The following is a 19,579-nucleotide window of genomic DNA, read 5'->3' on the forward strand; positions in this document are numbered from 1 at the left end:
AACAATGCATACACAAATACCCACCCACCCACAACCACACCCACAACCACACCCACACAATCACAACCACACCCAACCACACCCACAACCACACACAACCATACACATAACCATACATACACAACCACACACACAACCGCACACACACAACCACACACACACACACAAGCACACACACACAACTACACACATACACAACCACACAAAACCACACACACAAACACACATACAACCATAACATACAACCACACACCACACACACAACCACACACAACCACACACAACCACACACACACAACCACACACACAACCATATACACACAACCACACACACACAACTACACACATACACTACCACACAAAACCACACACACAAACACACATACACACACACACCCACAACCACACCCACACCCACAACTGCACCCACAACCACACAACCACACACACAACCACAACCACACACACAACCACACACACAACCACACAAACAACCACACCCACACAACCAGAACCAACCACACCCCCAACCACACAGACACAACCACACCGACACACACACAACCACACACACACAACCACACACACACAACCATACGCACCCAACCATACCCATCCACACACACACAACCACACACACAACCACACACACAACCACACACACAGCCACACACACACAACCACACAAACAACCACACACACAACCACACCCACAACCACACACACACAACCATACCCACAACCACACCTGCACACACACACAACCATACACATATCCCCACAACCATACCCACAACCACACCCACACCCAACCACAACCACACACACACACAACCACACACACAACCACACACACAACCACACACACAACCACACACACAACCTCACAAACAACCACACACAGAACCAACCACACAACCATAACCACACACACAACTCCAACCACAACCACACACACACACAACCATACACACAACCACACACATACAACCACACACACAACCAGAACCACACACACAACCACACACACACAACCACATACACAACCACATGCACACAACCACACACACACAACCACACACACAACCACACACACAACCTCAAACACACAACAATACCCACAACCATACCCACAACCACACCCACACAACCACACCTGCACACACACAACCACACAAACAACCACACACCCACAACCACACCCACACACCCACAACCATACCCACACCCACACCCAACCTCAACCACACACACACAACCACACACACAACCACACACACAACCATACACACACAACTACACATACAACCACACACACAACCACACATAGAACCACAATATACAACCACACATACAACCACACCCAACCACACACACACAACTACACACACAACCACACACACACAACTACACACATACACAACCACACAAAACCACACGCATACACACACACACCCTCAACCACACCCACACCCACAACCACACCCACAACCACACGACCCCACATACAACCACAACCACACCCACACCCACACACACAACCACACAAACAACCACACCCACACAACCAGAACCAACCACACCCACAACCACACAGACACAACCACACCCACACACACACAACCACACACACAACCACACACACACAACCATACCCACCCACACACACACAACACACACAACCACACAGACACAACCACACACACACACAACCACACATACACAACCACACACACAACCACACACACAGCCACACACACACAACCACACAAACAACCACACACACAACCACACCCACAACCACACACAACCACACACACACACAACCAGAACCACACACACAACCACACACACAACCACACACACACAACCACACACACAACCACACAAACAACCACACACACACAACCATACCCACAACCACACCAACACAACCACACCTGCACACCCCCACAACCATACACACACCCCCACAACCATACCCACAACCACACCCACACCCAACCACAACCAGACACACACAACCACACACACAACCACACACACAACCACACACACAACCTCACAAACAACCACACACAGAACCACCCACACAACCATAACCACACACACAACTCCAACCACAACCACACACACACACACAACCATACACACAACCCCACACATACAACCACACACACAACCAGAACCACGCACACAACCACATACACAACCACATGCACACAACCACACACACACAACCACACACACAACCACAAAAACAACCACACACACATAACAATACCCACAACCATACCCACAACCACACCCACACAACCACACCTGCACACACACAACCACACACACACAACCACACACCCACAACCACCCCCACAACCATACCCACAACCACACCCACACCCAACCTCAACCACACACACACACAACCACACACACAACCACACACACACAACCTCACAAACAACCACACACACAACCACAACCACACACAACCACAACCATACACACAACCATACACACAACCACACTCCCACAACCACACACACAACCACAGCCACACACACAACCACACACACACAACCACAACCACATACATAACGACATACACAACCACACACAACACCACACAACCACACACACAACCACTCACACACACAACCACAACCACACACAACCACAACCACACACACAACCACACAACCAAACACACACATCCACACACACAACCACACACACAACCACAACATACAACCACACACACAACCACACATACAGAACCACACCCACAACAACACACACAACCACACACACAACCACACACATACACAACCACATAAAACCACACACCCAACCAAACATCCACACACACCCACAACCACACCTGCACCCACAACGCACCCATAACCACACAACCACACAACCACACACGCAATCACAAGCACACACAAGCACACACACAACCGCACACACAACCACATGCAACCACATACACACAACCACACACACACAACCACACACACACAACCACACACACACACACACAACCACACACACAACCACACACACACAACCACACACACACAACCAGACACACACAACCACACACAACCACACACACACAACCACACACACACAACCACACACATACACAACCACAACACACAACCATACATACAACCATACCCACAACCATACCCACACAACCACACGCACAACCACACCCACATAACCACACCCACCCACACACACAACCACACACCCATGACCACACACACACACAACTACACACACAAGAACACCCACACAACCACACCAACACAACCACACAGAACCACACACACAACCACACGCACAACCACACCCAACCACACCCAACCACACAACCACAAACACACAACCACACACACAACCACATGCACAACCACATACAAATACACCCAACCACACACAAACACACACAACCACACACACAACAACGCATACACAAACACACAAACACCCACCCACCCACAACCATACCCAAAACCACACCAACACAACCACAACCACACCCAACCACACCCACAACCACACACAACCATACACACAACCACACATACACAACCATACACACAACCACACACATACAACCACACACACAAGCACACACACACACAACTACACATACAACCACACACACAACCACACATACAACCACAACATACAACCACACACACAACCACACCCAACCACACACACACACAACCACACACACAACCACATACACACAACCACACACATACAACCACACACATACACAACCACACAAAACCACACACACAACCACACATACACACCCACAACCACACCCACACCCACAACTGCACCCACAACCCCACAACCACACACACAACCACAACCACACACACAACCACACACCCAACCACACACACAACCACACCCACACAACCAGAACCAACCACACCCACAATCACACAGACACAACCACACCCACACCCACACACACACAACCACACACACACAACCACACACACACAACCATACCCACCCACACACACACAACACACATAACCACACAGACACAACCACACACACACAACCACGCACACACACACACAACCATACACACAACCACACACACAACCACACACACAGCCACACACACACAACCACACAAACAACCACACACACAACCACACCCACAACTACACACAACCACACACAAACAACCAGAATCACACACAACCACACACACAACCACACACACACAACTACACACACAACCACACAAACAACCACACACACACAACCATACCAACAACCATACCCACACAACCACACCTGCACACACACAACCATACACACACCCCACAACCATTCCCACAACCACACCCACACCCAACCACAACCACACACACACACAACCACACACTTAACCACACACACAACCACACACACAACCTCACAAACAACCACACACAGAACCAAACACACAACCATAACCACACTCACAACTCCAACCACAACCACACACACACACAACCATACACACAACCACACACATACAACCACACACACAACCAGAACCACACACACAACCACACATATACAACCACATACACAACCACATACACACAACCACACACACACAACCACACACACAACCACAAAAACAACAACACACACACAACAATACCCACAGCCATACCTACAACCATAACCACACAACCACACCTGCACACACACAACCACACACACACAACCACACACCCACAACCACACACACACACCCACAACCATACCCACAACCACACCCACACCCAACCTCAACCACACACACACACAACCACACACACAACCACACACACAACCACACACAAACAACCACACACACACAACCACACACACAACCACAACCACACACACAACCACAACCACACACTCAACCATACACACAACCACACTCACGCAACCACTCACACAACCACAGCCACACACACAACCACACACACACACAACCACACCCAACCTCGCCATACCACACAACAACACCCACAACCACACACACACAACCACAACCACACACAACCACACACACAACCACACACACAACCACACAACCAAATACACACATCGACACACACACAACCACACACATAACCACAACATACAACCACACACACAACCACACATACAGAACCACACCCACACCCACAACCACACACACAACCACACACACAACCACACACATACACAACCACACACACAACCACATACAACCACACATCCACACACACATCCACAACCACACACAACCACACACACAACCACAACCACATACATAACCACACACACACAACCACACACACAACCACATACCCACAACCACACCCACACACCCACAACCACACCCATACACCCACAACTGCACCCACACCCACACAACCACACCCACACAACCACACCCAACCACAACCACACACACACAACCACACACACACAACCACACACACAAGCACACACACAAGCACACAAACAACCACACACACAACCACATCCACAACCACACACAACCACACACACAACCACAACCACATACATAACCACACACACACAACCACACACACAACCACACACACACAACCACACACAACCACACAAACAACCACACACAACCACACCCACAACCATACCCTCAACCACGCCCACACAACCATACCCACACACGCATACATATACACACACAACCACATACCCACAACCACACCCACACACCCACAGCCACACCCATACACCCACAACCACACCCACACCCACACAACCACACCCACACAACCACACCCAACCACACCCAACCACACCCACAGAACCACACACACAACCATACACACAACCACACACAACCACACACACACAACCACACACCCACAACCATACACACACACAACCATACCCACGCACACACACAACCACACATACAACCATACACACAGCCACACACACAACCAGAGCCACACACACAACACACACAACCACACACACAACACACAAAACCACACACACAACTACACACACACAACCACAACCACACACACAACCACACACAAAACCACACAACAACACACAACCACACACACAACCACACACAACCATGCACATACACATAACCACACACAACCACACCGAACCACACAACCACTCCCACAACCACACACACAATCACACACAACCATATCCACACACACAACCACACAACCAAACACACACAACCACACACACACAACCACACACACAACCACAACATACAACCACACACACAACCACACACAATCACACATACAGAACCACACCCATAACCACACACACAACCACACACACACAACCACACACATACACAACCACACAAAACCACATACACAACCACACATAACCACACATCCACACCCACACCCAAACCACACCCACATACCCACAACCACACCCACAACCACACAACCACACACATAACCAAACACATGCAACCACACACACACAACCACACAAACAACCACACACACACAACTACACCCACAACTACACACAACCACACATACAACCATAACCACATTCACAACCACACACACACAACCACACACATAACCACACACACACAACCACACACACAACAACACACAACCACTCAAACAAACACACACAAAACCACACCCACAACCATACCCTCAACCATACCCACACAACCACACCCACACACACACACACAACCACACACCCACAACCATACCCACACACCCACAACCACACCCACACTCACACAACCACACCCACCCTCACAACCACACCCAACCACACCCACAGAACCACACACACAACCATACACACAGCCACACACAACCACACACACACACAACCACACACACACAACCATACACACAACCACACACACAATCACACACATACAACCACACACATAACCACACACACACAACCACACACACAACCACATACAACCACACAAACAACCACACACTCAACCACATATCCACACCCACACCCACACACCCACAACCACACCCACACCCACACAACCACACCCACCCACACAACCACACCAAACCACACCCACAGAACCACACACACGACCATACACACAACCACACATAACCACACACACAACCACACGCACAACCACACCCAACCACACCCAACCACACAACCACACACATAACCACAACCACACTCATGCAACAACACACATACAACCACACAACCAAGCACACACACACAACTACACCCACAACCACACACAACCACACATACAACCATAACCACATACACAACCACACACACACAACCACACACACAACCACACACACAACCACACAAACAACCACACCCACACAACCATACCTATAACCACACCCCCACAACCACACACACACAACCACACATACACAACCATACACACAACCACACACACAATCACACACACACAACCACACACACAACCACACACAACCACACAAACAACCACACACACAACCACACCCACAACCATACCCTCAACCACACCCATACAACCACACCCACACACACACACACAACCACATATCCACACCCACATACCCACAACCACACCCACACCCACACAACCACACCCAACCACACCCACAGAACCACACACACAACCATACACACAACCACACACACAACCACACACACAACCACACACACAACCATACCCAACCACACAACCACACACATACACAACCACACAAATTCACACACACAACCACAACCACACACATGCAACCACACACACAACCACACACACAACTACTCACACCCAACCACACAAACAACCACACACACACAACCACACCCACCCACAACCACACACACAACAACAACCACATACACAACCACACACAACCACACATCCACACACACACACACAACCACACCAACACCCACAACACACCCATAACCACACAACCACACAACCATAACCACACACATGCAACCAAACACACACAACCACACACACAACCACACACACAACCACACACACATCCACACCCACAACCATACCCTCAACCACACCCACACAACCACACCCACACATGCACACACACACACAGACAACCATACACCCACAACCACATCCACACACCCACAACCATACCCACACCCATACAACCACACCCACCCACACAACCACATACAACCACACCCACAGAACCACACACACAACCACACATACACAACCACACACACAGAACAACAAACACACAACCACACACACTCAACCACACACACACACACAACCATGCACACACAACTACACACACAACCACACACACAGCCACACATACGACCACAACATACAACCACACACACAACAACACACAACCACACACAACCACACACACAACCACACTGTTAGAAAGGATAGACGGACCGGGAGGGTCGGCCGGGGTCAGGAGGAGAGGTCTCCGGGGAGAGCCGTCTCCAGCGATCGTACAGACAAGTAACTTTCCCCCCCACAGACGGATACCACACACGGATAAGGTTCAGGGTTCTTTATAAGCACTTCTTAGGGTACGGTTGAATGGTACAAGGAGGTCTGGACTCAGGGGTCCCCTCGATTCAAGTCTCTCAAAGCAGGGTAAGGGGTAGCGGGACAGTCTGTCTACCAGTCAGGTAGTTTGGATGAGATGATGATTAGCTCACAATCCTCGAGCTTAGTTGGCACGGGCCGCGGCAGCGCCAGCAGGTCCCGGTGGAGATGGTCGATGTACGGTCCGCGGCAGCGCCAGCAGGTCCCGGTGAGGATGGTCGTTACAACGGGCCGCGGCAGCGCCAGCAGGTCCCGACGAGGATGGATGTTGTAGAAGGCCGCGGCAGCGCCAGCAGGTCCCGGTGAGGATGGTCGTTACAACGGGCCGCGGCAGCGCCAGCAGGTCCCAACGAGGATGGATGTTGTAGAAGGCCGCGGCGGCGCCAGCAGGCAGGACGATGGTTCACAAGAGCGGGCTACGGCAGCGCCAGTAGTCCGTCAAGGCTGAGTTCTCTCGGTGTCTCTCGACTCCAGGATACAACTGCCTTCCTGCTCCGGAGCTGCCCCAGTTATAGGGCAGGCGCTCTTTGATGTCCGGACACTCGCACTTGGAGGTCGGAGGGCCCGGGATGAAGGTGTCCAGACACCCAGCAGGGGGTGGAGCCAGCGCCTGGGGGAGCTGGAGGCGATCGGCACCTGGCGGGGGAAGAGCTCTTGACACTTCGTCCTCCCATTGACCTGCCAAGTGGTCCGCTCACCTCCTGGGTGGATGGTGGTGCCGGGATGTCGGGGCCGGTCAGGCCCGGGGTTAGGGTCGGGGCGAGGCCACGCGGCCTCGTGGTGCAGGGCCCAAGATGGCGGCTTGAACCGGCCGGGGGAGCCGGTGGGGCTGGGCCCCGTGATGAGTAGAGGTCCGAGGGCAGAAGATCCGTCGGGAGACGGGGTACAGGTGCTTTCCGTGGGTTATGCCTGGCGGGCCGGAGCTCGGGCCCTGTCGTGCGGGGAGGGAGCAAGCCCTTCGTGTGGCCTGTCCAACATGCGTCCCCCCCAGCTGAAGGCGGGGAGAGTCACCCATCTCCTTGGGGACTCTCTTCGTCGAGGCGGAAAAAGCGGGACAGGCCATCCGCGTTGGCGTGGTCTTGGCCTGGCCGGTGCTCCACAGTGAAGTCCATTCCCTGCAGGGAAATGGACCAGCGCAAGAGTTTTGGGTTCTCTCCCCGCATCTGCATCAGCCACTGCAGGGGTCGATGGTCGGTTTGTACCCGGAAGTGGGTACCGAAGAGATAAGGCCGGAGCTTTTTGAGGGCCCACACCACTGCGAAGGCCTCCCTCTCAATGGTGCTCCAGCGCTGTTCTCGGGCCAGGAGACGTCGACTGATGAAGGCCACCGGCTGGTCATGACCCTCGGGGTTTAACTGAGAAAGGACGGCTCCGATGCCGTGGTCGGAGGCGTCGGTCTGTACTACGAATTCCCGACTGTAATCGGGGGCCTGGAGCACAGGGGCGGTGCACAGGGCGGCCTTCAGTTTCTCGAAGGCCGCTTGACAATCGGGGGTCCAGTTAATCCGCTTCGGCTGGTTCTTGGACGTGAGACCCGTGAGGGGCCCCACGATGCTGCCATAGTCTTTCACGAACCGCCGGTAGTAGCCGGTGAGCCCCAAGAAGGCTCGGACCTCGGTCTGGGTGACGGGGGGCTGCCAGGACTGGATGGCAGCAATCTTAAGTTGTAGCGGGGCCACCAGCCTGCTTCCCACTTGGTGCCCAAGGTAGGTCACAGACCCTTGGCCAATTTGGCACTTGCCGGCCTTAATTGTGAGGCCGGCCCGCTGGAGGGCCTGTAGGACCTCGTGGAGGTGACGGAGGTGGTCGGGCCAGTGGCGGCTGTATACAGCGATATCGTCCAGATAGGCAGCGCTGAACTCTTCGAGCCCCGCCAAGACCTGGTTCACGAGGCGTTGAAACGTGGCGGGGGCATTTTTCATGCCGAAGGGCATGACCTTGAATTGGTAGTGGCCATCGGGGGTAGAGAAGGCTGACCGTTCCTGAGCCCTGGGTGTGAGGCCGATCTGCCAGTAGCCCGCTGTTAGGTCGAAGATACTAAGGTAGCGGGCGGCCCCCAGCCGGTCGATCAGCTCGTCTGCTCGGGGAATCGGATGAGCGTCGGTCCGGGTGACAGCGTTCAAGCCTCGGTAGTCGACGCAGAATCTCAGTTCAGGTGCGGTGCCGGGGGCATCGGCTTTGGGAACCAATACCACCGGACTGGCCCAGGGACTGTCCGAGGGCTCGATGACCCCGATTTTGAGCATCTTGGCCACTTCCTCCTGTATGCAGGCCCGTACCCGATCTGGTACGCGGTAGGCCCGGTGTCGGACAGGGGGGCTGTCCCCGGTGTCCACGTCGTGCAAACACCAAGGGGTGACCCCGGGGTTGAGGGAGAACAGTGTAGCGAACCGCAGCAGGAGGTTTTGGCAGCCCTGGCGTTGCTCCGAAGTGAGGGCGTCAGATAGCCGGACCCCGTCCACGGAGCCGTCATTCTCCTGAGTCTTCAGAAGATCCGGAAGGGGTTCGGAGTCTTCCTCTGCCCCACTGTCCGTAGCCATCAGGAGGCTGAGTTCTGAGCGCACAAAGTGTGGTTTGAGTCGGTTGGTGTGGAGGACCCGGAGGGGGTTCCGGGAGGTCCCCAGGTCGATGAGGTAAGTGACGGGGCTTTTGCGCTCGACCACTTTGAAGGGCCCCGTCCACTTATCCTGCAAGGCACATGGTTCGGTGGGGGACATCACCCATACTTGTTGCCCAGGCTCGAACTCAACGGAGGAGGCATTGTGATCATACCACCTCTTCATGTCCTCCTGGCTGGCCTCGAGGTTCGCCTTGGCCATCCCTCTGAAGCGCCGGGTCTGATTGCGTAGGGCCAGGATGTAGTTGAAGACGTCTGGAGGGGTCTTCAGGGGGGCCATCTCCCAACCTTCTTTTACTAGGCTGAGGGGCCCTCGCACAGGGTGCCCGTACAGGAGTTCGAAAGGGCTAAAACCGAGGGACTTCTGGGGAACTTCTCGGTAGGCGAAGAGGAGGCACGGGAGTAGTACATCCCACTGGCGACGGAGGGGCTCTTCCAATCCCCCAATCATCCCCTTGAGGGTGCGGTTAAAACGCTCCACTAGTCCGTTCCCTTGGGGGTGATAGGGGGTCGTGAATCTGTAGGTGACCCCGCATTGTTGCCAGAGGGACTTCATGTATTTGGATATAAAGTTCGTGCCTCGGTCGCTGACGACTTCTCGGGGGAAGCCTACCCGGGAGAAGATCCCCATTAGGGCCCGGCCAACCACCGGAGCTGTCACGGTCCGTAGGGGCACCGCCTCGGGGTAGCGGGTGGCATGGTCCACCAGTACTAAGATGAACCTGTGTCCTTGTGCCGTGCGGGGGTCCAGAGGCCCCACGATGTCTATCCCCACCCTCTCGAACGGGGTGGTGACCACAGGGAAGGGTTGCAGAGGGGCTTTCAGCTTCCGACCACTCTTCCCGCTGGCTTGGCATGTGGGGCAAGATCGGCAGTGGTTCAGGACGTCGTTCCTCATTTTCGGCCAGAAAAAGTGGGTCACTAGGCGGCTGTACGTTTTATCCTGGCCCAGGTGTCCAGCCAGGGGGACATCGTGGGCCAGGTTGAGCAGAAAGTCTCTGAAGCGGAGAGGTACCACCAGTACTCGACCGGCCCCCAGCTCGGCGATTCTTTGCTCGCTGTATAGCAGGTCGTTATCCCAGTAGACCCAATGAGTTCCGGTGGAGTCCCCTGCGTTCTGGGCGCTGGCTTGTTGGCGGAGTCCCTCGAGGGAGGGACAGGTCTTTTGTTCCTGGCGGAACTGTTCTTGGGTGGGCCCCCCTTCTTGACGCCACTGAGCCAGGTCAGGAAGGTCCTGGGGTTGCGCGTCCCCTTCGGTCGTCGGGTCTGGGAGGCTGGCCTCGTCGTTGTCTTCTACTGGGGCGACCGGGGGCGGAGGTGCTGGCCATTCTGGTTCTTCTGATCGAGGGACGGCACGGGCGGCCATGGACCGGGTGGTTATGCAGGCCCAGTCCGGGAGGCCCAGCATCCCCAGGTGCTCTCTTCTCTCAACGGTGGCCCACGGGGAACTCTCGAGGTCATTCCCCAGGAGGCAGTCCACGGGGGCATCGTCCCGGACCGTCACCTTCAACAGGCCGGAGACCCCTTCCCATTCGAATGGGACGCAGGCCATTTGACACATACTTTCAGAGTTGTCTGCCGAGCGGACGGGGCAGAGAATGTTCGGCAGGATCTGCTCGGGCTTCACCAGGTGACAGCGGACGGCCGTCACACTGGCGCCTGTGTCACGCAAGGCCTCGGCTCGCTGTCCATTAATGGTCACCCACTGACCGTATTTCCTGGTGTTAGCGGGTAGGGGAGCCCGCGGGACCATGTCTCTTCCCCCTAAGCACGCCAGGACCATGGCGGCCGGTTCCCACTCTTGCTGGGCCGGCTCATACTCCTCTGGTTCCTCCAATGATCGCTCTTCCCCCAGGGCGGCGGCAGCTACCTGGCGGGGCTTGGGTGTTTGGTTCTGCGGGCAGCTCGGGTCATTGGCGTAGTGGCCGACTCGCTGGCATCGGTGGCACGTGACGTTGGCTCGGACCCCAGGACGCCACGGGGGGTTGCCCCGACCGGCCGGAGCCGGGGTGCTGGCCACGGGTGTTGCGGGCAAGGCGTCTCTCCCTCGCCCCTGGCCCCCTCCTCCTCCCCGAGGACGGTGCTGGCCTTGGTTGTTTCTGTTCTGTTCGTGTGGCCCCCTCCGGCCCACTCGGGTGCTTTCCCATCGGTCAGCTTCGGCAGCGAGCTGCCGGGGGTCAGTCAGCTTACTGTCGAGGAGGTGCTGCCTGAGCTCGACGAAGCAGTTGTTCGACAGGTGCTCCCATACCATCAGGTTAAAGAGTTGTTCGTAGGTGGTGACCTGGCTCCCCTTTATCCAACCCTCGAAGGCACGGCTGAAATAGTTCACGTATTCTACCCAAGTTGTACCTGGGATCCGGGTGCAATCTCTGAACCTCTGGTGGTACATCTCGGGTGTGAGGCCGTAGCGGGTGAGGAGGGCAGCCTTCATGTGGTCGTAGGACGACATTTGGTGATCTGGGAGCTGCAGTAGGGCATCGCGACCCTCGTTGATAAACCTCCCCCAAAGTCCGGCTCCCCAATCACTCCGGTCGATCCGGTGGGAGGTCATGGCGATCTCGTAGGCTTTAAACCACTGTTGTATGTCGTCTTCTCGGACATACTCGCGGACAACATCCTTGGGGATGTGGACTTTTTTCTCGATTGGCCCCGGGGTGTGTGGTCGCTCAGGCACCCCCAGTTCCTTATTCTGTTTCCGAAGTTCTATTTCCGCCAGTTTGCGCTCGTGCTCGAGCGTTATTTTTTTCTCCTCCAGCTCTCTCTGTCTCTGCTTCTCTTCTCGTTCATCTCGGAGCCGCATGTGCTCGAGGTTGAGTTTCTGTTCAGCTAACTTGAGTTCCCCATCCATCTTGAGTCGTGCCATTTCCAACTCGTGCAATCTGGTTCTTTCTCTTTCTCGGATCTCCTCCTGCGAGAGGCCCGTTCCCCGCTCCTCGGGAGCCGTGGCGTTCCCCTCTGGTGTGATGCTGCTTTGGTCGGAGGGTCCGGCGACCCCAGTTTCTGTCCACGACTCTAGGGCGTGCTTTAGATCATCTTTGGTACTCAGGCCGGTGGTAGCAATGCCAAGTTCTATGCAGAATTGTCTCAGTTCGCGGTGGTTGTATTCTTCTAATTTATCCATTTGGAATTTCTCGGTGGAGTTGCTATCTTTGGCTGACATCGTGTTTTTGTCGTGGGGTGAGCTACTCTCTGTACGATTACGCGTTGATTCGGATCGCGCCGCTGGCCACCAATGTTAGAAAGGATAGACGGACCGGGAGGGTCGGCCGGGGTCAGGAGGAGAGGTCTCCGGGGAGAGCCGTCTCCAGCGATCGTACAGACAAGTAACTTTCCCCCCCACAGACGGATACCACACACGGATAAGGTTCAGGGTTCTTTATAAGCACTTCTTAGGGTACGGTTGAATGGTACAAGGAGGTCTGGACTCAGGGGTCCCCTCGATTCAAGTCTCTCAAAGCAGGGTAAGGGGTAGCGGGACAGTCTGTCTACCAGTCAGGTAGTTTGGATGAGATGATGATTAGCTCACAATCCTCGAGCTTAGTTGGCACGGGCCGCGGCAGCGCCAGCAGGTCCCAGTGGAGATGGTCGATGTACGGTCCGCGGCAGCGCCAGCAGGTCCCGGTGAGGATGGTCGTTACAACGGGCCGCGGTAGCGCCAGCAGGTCCCGACGAGGATGGATGTTGTAGAAGGCCGCGGCAGCGCCAGCAGGTCCCGGTGAGGATGGTCGTTACAACGGGCCGCGGCAGCGCCAGCAGGTCCCGACGAGGATGGATGTTGTAGAAGGCCGCGGCAGCGCCAGCAGGCAGGACGATGGTTCACAAGAGCGGGCTACGGCAGCGCCAGTAGTCCGTCAAGGCTGAGTTCTCTCGGTGTCTCTCGACTCCAGGATACAACTGCCTTCCTGCTCCGGAGCTGCCCCAGTTATAGGGCAGGCGCTCTTTGATGTCCGGACCCTCGCACTTGGAGGTCGGAGGGCCCGGGATGAAGGTGTCCAGACACCCAGCAGGGGGTGGAGCCAGCGCCTGGGGGAGCTGGAGGCGATCGGCACCTGGCGGGGGAAGAGCTCTTGACACTTCTTCCTCCCATTGACCTGCCAAGTGGTCCGCTCACCTCCCGGGTGGATGGTGGTGCCGGGATGTCGGGGCCGGTCAGGCCCGGGGTTAGGGTCGGGGCGAGGCCACGCGGCCTCGTGGTGCAGGGCCCAAGATGGCGGCTTGAACCGGCCGGGGGAGCCGGTGGGGCTGGGCCCCGTGATGAGTAGAGGTCCGAGGGCAGAAGATCCGTCGGGAGACGGGGTACAGGTGCTTTCCGTGGGTTATGCCTGGCGGGCCGGAGCTCGGGCCCTGTCGTGCGGGGAGGGAGCAAGCCCTTCGTGTGGCCTGTCCAACACACACACACACAACCACACACAACCACACAAACAACCACACACTCAACCACATACCCACACCCACACCCACACACCCACAACCACACCCACACCCACATAACCACACCCACCCACACAACCACACCCAACCACACCCACAGAACCGCACACACAACCATACACACAACCACACAGAACCACACACACAACCACACACACAACCACACGCACAACCACATCCAACCACACCCAGCCACACAACCACACACATAACCACAACCACACACACACAACCACACATACACAACCACACAAACACCCACACATACACAACTACACCCACAACCACACATACAACCATAACCACATACACAACCACACACACACAACCACACACACAACCACACACACAACCACACAAACAACCACATCCACACAACCATACCTACAACCACACCCCACAACCACACCCACAACCACACCCATACAATCACACCCATCCACACTCACAACCATATACCCACAACCACACCCACCCACCCACAACCACACCCAGACAACCACAACCTTACAACCACACCTAACCACACACACACAACCATACACACAACCACACACACACAACCACACACACACAACCACACACACACAACCATACACACAACCACACACACAATCACACACACACAACCACACACACAACCACACACACACAACCACACACACAACCACACACAACCACATAAACAACCACACACACAACCACACCCACAACCATACCCTCAACCACATCCACACAACCACACCCACCCACCCACAACCACAACCACACAACCACAACCACACAACCACACACAACCACACACACACAACCATACACACAACCACACACACACAACCACACAACCACACACACACAACCATACACACAACCACACACACACAACCACACACACAACCCCACACAACCACATAAACAACCACACACACAACCACACCCACAACCAGACCCTCAACCACACCCACACAACCACACCCACACACACACACAACCACATACCCTCACCCACACCCACACACCCACAACCACACCCACACCCACACAACCACACCCACCCACACAACCACACCCAACCACACCCACCCACACAACCACACCCAACCACACAGAACCACACACACAACCACACACACAACCACACGCACAACCACACCCAACCACACAACCACACACATACACAACCATACAAAATCACACACACAACCACACACAACCACACATCCACATACACACCCACAACCACATCCACACCCACAACCATACCCACAACCACACAAAATCACACACACAACCACACACAACCACACATCCACATACACACCCACAACCACACCCACACCCACAACCACACCCACAACCACACAACCACACACACAACCACAACCACACACATGCAACCACACACACACACAACCACACACACAACCACACACACACAACCACACAAACAACCACACACACACAACCACACACACAACAACAACCACATACACAACCACACACCCACAACCATACCCTCAACCACACCCACACAACCACACCCACACATGCACACACACACAACCACACACCCACAACCACATCCACACACCCACAACCATACCCACACCCATACAATCACTCCCACCCACACAACCACACCCAACCATACCCACAGAACCACACGAACAACCACACACAACCACACATATACAACCACACACACAGAACCACAAACACACAACCACACACACAACCACACACACACACATAACCATGCACATACAATTACACACACAACCACACACAGCCACACATACAACCACAACATACAACCACACACACAACCACACACAATGACACACACACAACCACATACACAACCATACACACATAACCACACATATACACAACCACACAAAACCACACATACACACACACCCACAACCACACCCACACCCACAACCACACCCACAACCAAACAACCACACAACCACAACCACATAACCACACACAAAACCACACAATCAACCACACCCACACAACCAGAACCAACCACAACCACACAGATACAACCACACTACACACACAACCACACACACATAACCACACCCACCCACACACACACTACCACACAGACACAACCACAACCACACACAACCACACATACAACCAGAACCACACACACAACCACACACACACAACCACACACACAACCACACACACAACCACACACACACACAACCATACCCATAACCATACCCACAACCACACCCAAACAACCACACCTGCACACACACAACCACACCACACAACCACACACCCACAACCACACACACACACACACATGCAACCATACCCCAACACACACACTACCACACACACAACCACACACACACAACCTCACAAACAACCACACACACACAACCACACACACAACCACACACATAACCATACACACAACCACACACACAGCCACACACACAGCCACAGCCACACACACAATCACACACACAACACACAAAACCACACACACAACTACACACACACAACCACACACAATACCACACACAATACCACACAACAATACACAACCACACACACAACCACACGCAACCATGCACATACACCCAACCACACCCAACCACACCCAACCACACAACCACACCCACAACCACACACACAACCACAATCACATACAACCATAACCACACACACAACCACACAACCCACACACACAACCACACACACAACCACACACACAACTACAACATACAACCTCACACACAACCACACACAACCACACATACAGAACCACACCCACAACCACACATACAACCACACACACAACACACACACAACACACACATACACAACCACACAAAACAACACACACAACCACACATAACCACATATCCACACACACACACACACACACACACACCACACACACAACCAAACAACCACACACATGACCACACAACACACACACAACCACACACACACAACCACACAAACAACCACACACACACAACTACACCCACAACCACACACAACCACACATACAACCATAACCACATACACAACCACACACACACAACCACACACACAACCACACACACACAACCACACACACAACCACACACAACCACTCAAACAACCACACACACAACCACAACCATACCCTCAACCATACCCACACAACCACACCCACACACACACACACACACACACACACAACCACACACCCACAACCATACCCACACACCCACAACCACACCACGCCCACACAACCACACCCACCCTCACAACCACACCCAACCACACCCACAAAACCACACACACAACCACACAACCACACACACACATAACCACACCCACAACCAGACCCTCAACCACACCCACACAACCACCCACACACACACACAACCACATACCCTCACCCACACCCACACACCCACAACCACACCCACACCCACACAACCACACCCACCCACACAACCACACCCAACCACACCCACCCACACAACCACACCCAACCACACAGAACCACACACACAACCACACACACAACCACACGCACAACCACACCCAACCACACAACCACACACATACACAACCACACAAAATCACACACACAACCACACACAACCACACATCCACATACACACCCACAACCACATCCACACCCACAACCATACCCACAACCACACAAAATCACACACACAACCACACACAACCACACATCCACATACACACCCACAACCACACCCACAACCACACCCACAACCACACAACCACACACACAACCACAACCACACACATGCAACCACACACACACACAACCACACACACAACCACACACACACAACCACACAAACAACCACACACACAACCACACACACAACAACAACCACATACACAACCACACACCC

This window comes from Triturus cristatus, chromosome 1_1, assembly GCF_964204655.1.
Source record: "Triturus cristatus chromosome 1_1, aTriCri1.1, whole genome shotgun sequence".
In the NCBI taxonomy this organism is placed as follows: domain Eukaryota; kingdom Metazoa; phylum Chordata; class Amphibia; order Caudata; family Salamandridae; genus Triturus; species Triturus cristatus.